The sequence below is a fragment of the Grammomys surdaster genome, unplaced genomic scaffold, assembly GCF_004785775.1.
Source record: "Grammomys surdaster isolate TR1022 unplaced genomic scaffold, NIH_TR_1.0 126121, whole genome shotgun sequence".
NCBI classification, from domain to species: Eukaryota; Metazoa; Chordata; class Mammalia; order Rodentia; family Muridae; genus Grammomys; species Grammomys surdaster.
Window position 1 is genome coordinate 5,204,011 of NW_021620929.1, and position 10,124 is coordinate 5,214,134.

Consider the following 10,124-nt stretch of genomic DNA (forward strand, 5'->3'; position numbering starts at 1 on the left):
CCCTGGAACTCTGGTCACAGTAGATGGTCTGTCTGTCTGTCTGTCTGTCTGCCTGCCTGCCTGTCTAAAGTCCTCTAGGTATACACCCTGGAACCCTGGTCACAGATTGTCTTGTCTGTTTGTCTGTCTGTCTGCCTGCCTGCCTGCCTGAAGTCCTCTGGGTTCATGCCCTGGAACCCTGGTCACAGTAGATGGACTATTTGTCTTCCTCTCCTCCCCTCCCCTCCCCTCTCCTCCCCTCTCCTTTCCTTTTCTTTTTTTCTTCTTTTGGTTTTTCAAGAAAGGGGTTCTGTCTTGAAAAGAAACAAACAGTCCTGGCTGTCCTAGAACTTGCTCAGTAAACTGGGCTGGCCTCAAGCTCAGAGATCTGCTTGCCTCTGTCTCTGAGTGCTAGGATTACAGGCATCATCCCCAGCAATAGATGCTCTTTCAAGATGGTGCTTTGCTTCTGCTGTCCAAGTGATGTATTGTGACAAAATGGGATTTCTCTCTGTCACTAATCTTACTTGTCTCATCCAAATCTGTGCCTGGATTTAAGGTTCGTGAGAGCTGTGGCTTGTCCTAGGGTAGGATCGTCTAGGTTTCCTGGCACGTCCTATTGGACATGGTTTTGGCATCCATGGCCACTACCAGAGAACTGCTGGTCTGAGGCTAGCTTCTCTGTATGGTGAGGCCTCTTTGTTCCTGTTCTTTCCAAGATTCACTCTTCATGGGTTTCTTTCTATTTTTTTTCCCAAGAATTATGTATTTATTTTATGTATGTGAGTACATTGTAGCTGTCTTTAGACACACAAGAAGAGGGCATCAGATCCTATTACAGATGGTTGTGAGCCACTATGTGGTTGCTAGGAATTGAACTCAGGACCTCTGGAAGAGCAGTCAGTGTTTCTAACCACTGAGTCATCTCTCCAGCCCTCTTTCTAATTTTTTTTAAAGCATGATGGTTTTTTTTTGTTGTTGTTTTTTGTTTTTTTTTGGTTTTTTTTAGTTTCTTTGTAAGAATTTTTTTGTTGTTGTTTTGTTTTTCAATACAGGGTTTCTCTGTATAGTCCTGGCTGTCCTAGAACTCACTCTGTAGACCAAGCTGGCCTCGAACTCAGAAATCGACCTGCCTCTGCCTCCCAAGTGCTGGGATTAAAGGCATGCGCCACCACCGCCTGGCCAAGAATTTATTTTTAAGAGTGTGTTTGCCAGCATGTATGCCTGTGCACCATGTGCATGTAATGCTTGAGGAGACCAGAAGAGGTTATTAGAGACCCTGGAACTGGGCTTACAGAGGTTGTGGGTTGCCACAGAATTTGTAAAGATTGCTGCCAGATATGCTATACACATATTCCTTCCCATTGTGTGGTTTCTCTTTTTTCTTGATGCTATATATTCTTTGACTCACAAAATTTTAAATTTTAATGAAATCTGTTTTTTTCCTTTGATATCATATTAAGAAACCTAATCTAAACTCACAAAGACTTACACTTAAAATATTCCTTAAAGTTTCATACTTTTAGTCCCCTCTCCATCGCCACCACCACTCCAGACAGGGTCTCACTATGTAGCCCTGGCTGTCCTGGAATTCACTATGTAGACCCGGCTGAGCTCAAACTCACAGAGATCCTCCTGCCTCTGCCTTCCCAGTGCTTGGATTAAAGGGTGGCCAGTGTAACCCAAAAGGCCCATCTTTTCAACCTCAGAAGTCCTTCTCAACCTACTGAGGCCTTCCATGATTATGTGTGTGTGTGCATATGTGCACACGTGGAGGTCACAACAGCTATCACTGCCTGAATGCCTTGAGGCTGGGAATCTCACTGAACTGTGGCCATTCCAGCTAAGCTATGACATAGATACTAGGAAGCCCATACATGACATGAACACTAAACTTTCTACCAGTTGCTAAGTCCGTATGTGTGATGAGGTCATGATGCAGCCTTGCTAAGATGCTACTGTTCACCATTTTTGCTTCACTGGGAGGCTCCATGGCCCTGGAGAGGAAGTCACAGTTGTCAGTGTGGGTCTATGCTACCATCTCACATCTCTGTGTTTCTGTGACCCTACATTTCTTTCTTTCACAGTGCCTAACTTTTCAGTTTGTTGCTATCCTGTTGAGTTTTTTTTTTTGGTACACACACACATACACACATACACACACACACACACACACACACACACACACACATACGAGTTTCATATATGCACACAGTGTATCGCGATGTCCCATCCAGGTTATTCTTAACCTCTCCCAGTCTCGTTCACCCCCTTTCTTCCTAACTAGTCACCGAGATGCTGTTATCTTTCGTAATCCATTGCTTATGCGAGCGTGGGCAACTTACCAGTGACTATGCTACCACAGAGCATGTCACCCCTTACCCCAGCTCATTAACTGACAGTATTCCTCAGGGAGGGGTGGGTCTCAAGAGCCTTTCTTCCATCCATGGTTGAATAAAGTAGGTCTCGTGCGGGTTTCCACAGCTGCTGTGTTTATGGTACAACAGCCATGCCATACTCAGAAGGCAATGCTTCATAGCACACCTCCCTGTCCTAAACTCTTATGTCTTAATGCCCCTCCTCTGTGAAGTTCCCGATGTATATTTATAGTGGATAGTCTTTTTTTGTTTTGATGCTTTCGGCTTTAATATCAAGGAACTAATGGGCTTCAGAATTGACTTGTTAAGTGACCTCTTTATCCCCCATTGTGTGTGTGTGTGTTGTTGTTGTTGTGTTGTGCTGATGTGCTAGAGATTGAATCCTGAGCACTATGTATAATTAGTCAGTCCCTCTGCCATTGAGCCATTGGTCCATGAGGCTAGTTCCTAAAGGTTTGGAGGGAACCATCGGGGAATTCATTTGATCCTGGGCCTATTCCTTGTGAGAAATTCCTCTTTCAAAAAACTTTGTGAATTTTTGTGAACACTCTTTAATGTTTTGTCATGTATATCTACTGTGAGATCACTTTTTTTTGAATCTGCTTTGGTAGTGTTTATGTTTCTAAGAATTTGTTTATTTGTTCTAGAATGTAGTTTTTATTTTTATTAAACATTTGTTTAGGTTATTTCTAAAAGACCCCACTTCTTATGTGGTAATAGCTCTACTTTCATTTCTGATTTTGGTAAATCTTGTTTGTATAAACACTTGTCAATTTGATCTTTTTAATGTTAAGGCCTATGTAACTGGTTAGCCTGTCATTTTGTGCTTTCACTAATAAGGAAACTTTTCTTATGCCCAAGTTGATTCCATAGTCTCTTATGTTATGCCCTAGGAAACCAATCACGGTAGAAGTTAGTAGAACTGCTTTATTACAATAAACTAGGATCTGAACCAACCACCCAGCAGCACTTCTTGCACCTATGTGTAAGCTTTTATGTTATTTGTCTTTATAAGCTGCTCCTGGCATTGTTGCCAGATAACTGTGGGGAGAAGCATACCTGGCTATTCCTAAGTAACTGTGGAGGTGGAGTTTAGACAGAATACTAACATCCCCCCGTTTTGGTTTAATTTTTAAAAAAGAAAAATTAGAAAGAGGTGATGGCAAAGCAGGAATATGGTCATTGTGATATCTGGCTACTTCCTGCTGGCATTGGGGGCAACGTGTCTCTAGGGAGAACCTAGAAGAATGGGTATGGGGGATGTTTGTCTTAGGAGAGTTGACTGTTTCCTGCTGTCCAGGGTCTATGGAGCCATCTGAGGATAGGTCAGAAGGAACAGGTCCAGTAGAAGCAGCTGTGTGTGTGACAGGAGATGGAGCATCTGGAGGTTGCTTCTCTGGAGCTGTTCTGGATGTGCCTTGACTTGACAAGTTGTAAGGAATAAGATTAAGTACATTTGGGAGAAAGAAAATTTTTTCTAGGATGTACATTTGAAACCCAGAGGGATCCCACCCTCTGGAATAGATAGTGAGAACTTTAGGTAGATGGCGTCTATTTGGTCCATGAGAGTAGATCTGAGTGGGTTTCCTGTAGCTTATAAGTTTACAAAAGAAATAACCACATGAGTTAACATCACGAGCAGTCTTCAGGGTGAACCTTTGCTGGACCGTATAGTGGAATGTTTTATTAGAGTTAGGCAAGTTTATAGGAACTCAGATAATTTAGGACAGTGTCATAGCAAGAAGAGGGAATATGAAGCATTTAATTGATGGCAACTCAGTTTAAGTAATGAGGTAACAGATAATATCTGTGAAAGCTTAGCTGTCAATGTAGTCAGAAGTCTGAGAAAGAGTCAACAATAATCTACCAGTCATATATTATTTTAAAAAATGACAAGTTCATTAGCCAACAGTTCCCATGGTCTCCATAGTCTCTTGGGCGAAGTCAGTTTGGCTTCCAAGTGCAGAAGACGCAGGGCTTTTTCTCTGTGTAATGGATGCGCGTCACATGAGAAATGATTTACCTTGGTTTAGCCAAGTCATTTGACTTAAGGCATCCAGTTTGTCCACTGCATTTGTTAGTGACTTTATCATTACATACAATCCAGGCTGTATCTTCTAGGTGTCCAAGTCTTCTGAAACCATCTTGGGTCAACTGTTAGAGTCTTTGGGAATTCTGTCGGCCATAATCTTAAATATATTATTAGCAGACTTCTGACAAGATTGAGGGCTATATGGATTGGTTGTAACTGAATAGAATTTAATAGCAGTAGTAGAAATCTATCAAGACAGGATAGGAAAGAGTCTTAAGTAACTTTGGCGGGTTGTGTAGGTAGAGAAAAGCACATTTTTGTATTAGCAAAGAGATATTTGGCTAGGACCAGAATAAGAAAGGTGGCAGCAGTGGCTCAGGATCGTAAGGCTGGTGGATCAGGGCTGTGGGCCACAAGTCATGGCCCGGGGTTGTGCTATGGGCCCGCAGCTGAGGGCATAGGTGCCATGGGTCAGGTCAGGTCTGCGGCAGAGTTGGACTTCCTACTAGCGGCCTGAAGTCACTGCCCAGTGCCTCTGGCAGCTAGAGTCTGAAGTGGGGGGTGGGGGAGAGGGAAGCAAGCATGTTCTGTATCATGTCTGACAGCACCACTAGCACTCAATTTATAGGTCCCCGGCAGAGAGGGAGAGAGAGCCTCCCTCCCGTGCGTGGCCAGCCAAGCCCTTTGCATGGGTGGTTGCACACATAGGGAAGCAAGTCTCAGAGAGGGTCTGTGTCAAGGACCCAAGGAGTAGACCCAGAGCAGAGCTAAGGAACACAGAGGGGAAGGAAGCAAGCAGGGTTCCAGACCCACTGCTTCAGGCAAACCGGCTGAACTAAGTGGCTGTAGCCACCGCAAATGACAGAGGAGGGGCAGCCAGGAGGGTAGTAGAGGCAGAGAGAGGCAGAGAGAGGCAGAGAGAGGCAGAGAGAGGCAGAGAGAGAGAGAGAGAGAGGCAGAGAGAGAGAGAGAGAGAGAGAGAGAGAGAGAAGAGAAGAGAAGTAGAGAAGTAGAGAAGTAGAGAAGTAGAGAAGTAGAGAAGTAGAGAAGTAGAGAAGTAGAGGCTGGCCATGACCATGTGGAGAGAGGAGGAAGGGAAGGGGGAGGGGCAAGGGCACAGGGAGAAGCAAGAGATCAAGAGAGAGAGGAGGGGGCAGGCAGCCCCTTTTATAGTGGGCCAGGCCTACTTGGCTGTTGCCAGGTAACTGTGGAGGTGGAGTTTAGACAGAATACTAACAGTCATAAACCTCAACATGAGAGAGAGACCTGCATCTATTTAAAATAAGGCTTTTATTTTGAGTAGGTTTGAGTAAGTTTAAGTTCCCAAGCCCTTCTCTAGAACTGACATCCTGCTTGACAGAGAGAGACAGGTACTTGGCTAACCAACATCCTGGTAGACAAGTTAAGACATGAATGTTAGACCAGTCCAGTCCCCTGCCGTAGTTGAAATACCAATGAATAAAGGATAGATGTACAACAGGGCATGTTCCTAAGGAAATCTCTTTATCCCTAAACCTTGATTGATAGAATAACTTGGCACAGATGTTTGTGAATATTAGGCTTAAAAACCCTGTACGGTCTTAACTCAATATCAAGGTTTAGTTTCTAAATATAGACTGACTGATCAGTCCTGGGGCATATGCTCAATAAACTGTCCCTGACTGACATTGGTGTTCATGTAGTTTGTGAGGCGATTCCTGGGCCCCAACATGTTGTAGGGAGACAACTTGTTTGATTTTTAATACTCTATACCCTACACTTCACTCACATGTGAATTTCCTTTTATTTTCAATGTGTTAAACAGGTTATTTGTACACACAGTTTTAGCCCAGGATATTATGTGTATTAACATCACTTTCAGTCGTATATAAAACACTTGCTCCCGTGTACAGTGGTGTCTCCCAGTCCCTTTGTCACTATTTGCTATCTGTATAATCTGTATGCCCATCAATATAGATTTAGTTATGTTAATACTGAGTCTTAAGTACTTACTGGTCTGTTTACATGTAATGATAAAATCTTGGAGTTTCTTAGATTTTTTTTTAAAGCCAGGCATGGTGGTACCTGCCATTAATCTCAGCATTTGTGAGGCAGAGGCAAGTGGATTTCTGAGTTCTAGGCCAGTTTGGACTACATAGTGAGTTCCAGGTCAGCCAGGGCTACACAGGGAGACCCTGTTGCAAAAACCAAAACATTACAATACAGACAGCACATTGCTGGGTTCTCAGTGCATTTAAAAAGTTACATTTGGGGCTGGAGAGATGGCTCAGTGGTTAAGAGTACTGACTGCTCTTCCAGAGCTCTTGAGTTTGATTCTCAGCAACCAACATGGTGGCTCACAATCATCTGTAATGGGATACAATGTCCTCTTTGATGTGTCTGAAGACAGCGACAGTGTGCTTATATACATAAAATAAATAAATAAATCTCTTTTTTTTTTGTTTTGTTTTTCGAGACAGGGTTTCTCTGTGTAGCCCTGGCTGTCCTGGAACTCACTCTGTAGACCAGGCTGGCCTCGAACTCAGAAATCCTCCTGTCTCTGCCTCCCAAGTGCTGGGATTAAATAAATAAATCTTTAAAAAAAGTTATGCTTGCACTACACTGCAGTTTAGTAGATATGAAATAGCAGAATGTCTAACAGAACAACCTCATGAAAAATACTATCTTGCTAAAAATGCAAACAGTCACATGAGAGTACTGTCTCTGAAAGAGGCCAGGTAGCTGCTCCACACACAATTCTGCTGGAGCATGCGATGCTGTGTAGCAGAATTTTACCTGCAGCAGAACTTCCTTCAAAACGGTAGTCAAGGCTTCCTTGACTGCTGCCCAGTGTTCTCAGCAGCAGGCAGATTCTATCACAAAACTATTCTTAAACAGTAACTGCTCAGCGTTAAAGTGTGATCACTCAGGCTCTGATTCTTCTGTCTGGTTTCCCTACTAGTCCTGTGGCCGGCGCTCCCTGCTCATGTCTTGTACCTCTCAGTAACTGTTGTTTCTGACCGCTGTGAACCACATCCTTGATGACATTCATCCAGAACATCAAATCCTTCCTAGGTTTCCAGCTGACTTTACCCAAGATGTATTAGGGAAATCACTAAGATGTGGAAGTCAAAACAGCACTGTTTGATCCCAGCATACAGGAATGAATGAATGAATAACAAAACCTTACTGTTATGTACCTTTGTAAGGTACTAGGACCCCCTGAGTGAATCACCCAGAGACGGAGATCGATGCAAAAGCAAGAGGAGTTTATCGTTCCAGCATGTTGGGTTTGTCCTACATCCAAAAGGAGAGGTGACCCCTGGGCAGCTTGGTCTGCACAGTTTCCAGGAGCAGAATAGAAAAACAGCAACTAGGCACGATATGATTGTTAGACCAGTGTGACTTTTAAACTGGTTGGTCGCCCTGAGGAATGTGTCTACTGCTCTGGGGCTTCCCTTATAGATAAGGTGGCCAATGGTCACCCCTCCCCGCCCCCCCTCCTCCATGTGGTCTTCCTGAGGGATGTAATTCAACCTCTCCCTTCCAGAGGGGAGTGGTGCCTATGTGCTCTAAGGACTTCTCCCTTTTGGGAAGGGAGGGGGCCTGGTGGAATTTTCCAAAGGCTCTGAGATGACCTCTTCACTTTCAGTAAGACTTGAATGAGCAAGTGCATTGTCAGCGAGCATTAATATTGACTGAAAGCAGTCATTTTTCCTGAGTGGTAGGTCTACATGCTGAGCTTAAAATATCCAGCAACCTGCGCTGTAAACAAGTGTGCTGTATCTAGGCTGCCCCACTCCTTTTACTCAGTACAAAGAGGCCCTTGGGTTTTTAGAATGGTAAATGAACAATGGGTTAAACTTAAAGTTTCCGGCCATGTTACCCCATACAAGAGTTAGTCTGCCTTTTGAGGACATGGCTGACTTTTCTTCTGCTGTGGAACACCAAGGTTATTTTTTTTTCTTTACATGAATGTTTTGCCTGCTTGTGTCTGTGACCTTGATGCCCATGGAGGCCAAGAGAGGCTATCAGATGCTCTGAGACTAGAGGTATAGCCAGTTGTGAGCTGCCCTGTGGGTGCTGGCAATCAAGCCCCAGACCTCTGCAAGAGCAGTCAAGGCTGAACTGCTGGGCCATCTCTCCAGTCCCTAAGGATGTGGTATGCGTGTTGGGAGCCAGCTGAGGTTCTGCAAGTGACATTTTTTCCCTCATGGTGTCCAGGTGCCCTTGCATGCCAGGCTGGAAGGATGACACTGAGTCTGGAGTGGGTGGGGTCTGCAGGATCCTGTCTGACTGGGGTGGGTGGTGTTGGTGGGGAAGACCTTCTCTGAGGATTTTAATGAAACAGCTCTCAGACGATCTTAGCTTGTGGGAGTACCTTATTTGGGGTGAACTTGTATGTATGCATACTCTTTATTCAGGGTGGACAAGGGCTACCTTGGGGAATGGAAAGGAACGATTGTAAAATCATTGGCTAGAGTTTAAAGCTGTGCACGCCTCATTTGAATGGAGGCATTTGAGGAATCCCAGGTACTTGCTGGGCAGATTCTTATCTGGGAAAGGGAAAGTTGAACTTGTAGGTTTGCCAAGGACTACTTGATCTTCCCCAGGTAGGGGGTGAGGAGGTTGGGCTCCCCAGACATGGTCAGACAAGGAGAAGCCCTGCTGATAAGGGGGTCCTCCATTTTGCACCAAGCTCAGAGGAGCTATCCAGTCATGGTAGACTGCTACCTTAATTAGCAGGGTTTCCCCACCTAAGGCTACTCCGTGTACTCGAGCGTGGCTGGGCATGGTAGTGAAAGGTTACCACAGAAATTGGGAGGTGGAGGCAAGACTGGCAGTTCAGGGCCACCCTTGGCTACATGAAACCTCATCTCCAGCAGAGGCGCTGTGTGGTTTACCCAGCTGACTGTTTCAGCAACAGTCTGCACTGCACACAGAAGCCCTCACCTCACACTCTGGGGTTGGCTGTTTTGTAACTTCAATCGCACCTTTCTTCTGTAGCTTCCTTCTCGGAATTAAGGGAGTTAGGCCCTGCTCCGTAGTGAGCTTGGGCTTGGTATGGCTGGTTTGAAGCCCTTGTGCTTCCTTTCCATTTCTGTGTTCAACGGAACTAGCGCTAATTTCCAAGAACTTCTGTGCATTTCAAGCATGGGTATTTGGAATGAACCTTCTCACCACCGAGTGTAAACATTTCTAGCTGATGGTTTCAAGTGTGAGACATGTGACTCTTCCTTTCATTTGAGTAAGTAAAGATCACTATGGACTGTTAAGTATCCTAATGTTAATACTGGTTTTTAGGAATTGTGAGGTCTGAGAGAGTTCCCACAGAGGCAGAGAGCACCCAGCTGACTTTACTCCTCAGCTGACATCCCAGAAGGACTGTCCCTCTCAAAAACCCCCTTTCAAACAGAGTGTCCCTCCCTTCTACTTCCTAGGTGTCTGTCAGTCCTCCTGACTCCCTTACTCTCTGTGGTCTTTTTTTATTAATCCTATGCTCACTTCCTGTCAACTGGATGCTTGTTCCACCTCTTGACCTGTGCTTGACTTTAATGTTTGCAATATCCAAGCAAAAGTTCTTGGATTAAAGCTTTGTACTAGGGCTGAGCCACACAACTAAAAACAGGTTTTTCTAGTAACACAATCTTGGGGTTCAGAGTGTGATCAAATATCCTGTAACAAGCTAGTCTGTTAGCGGGGCCATCAGAACAGACCGAGTGTTATCTTACATGAACATGGTTTGTGGTACCCTA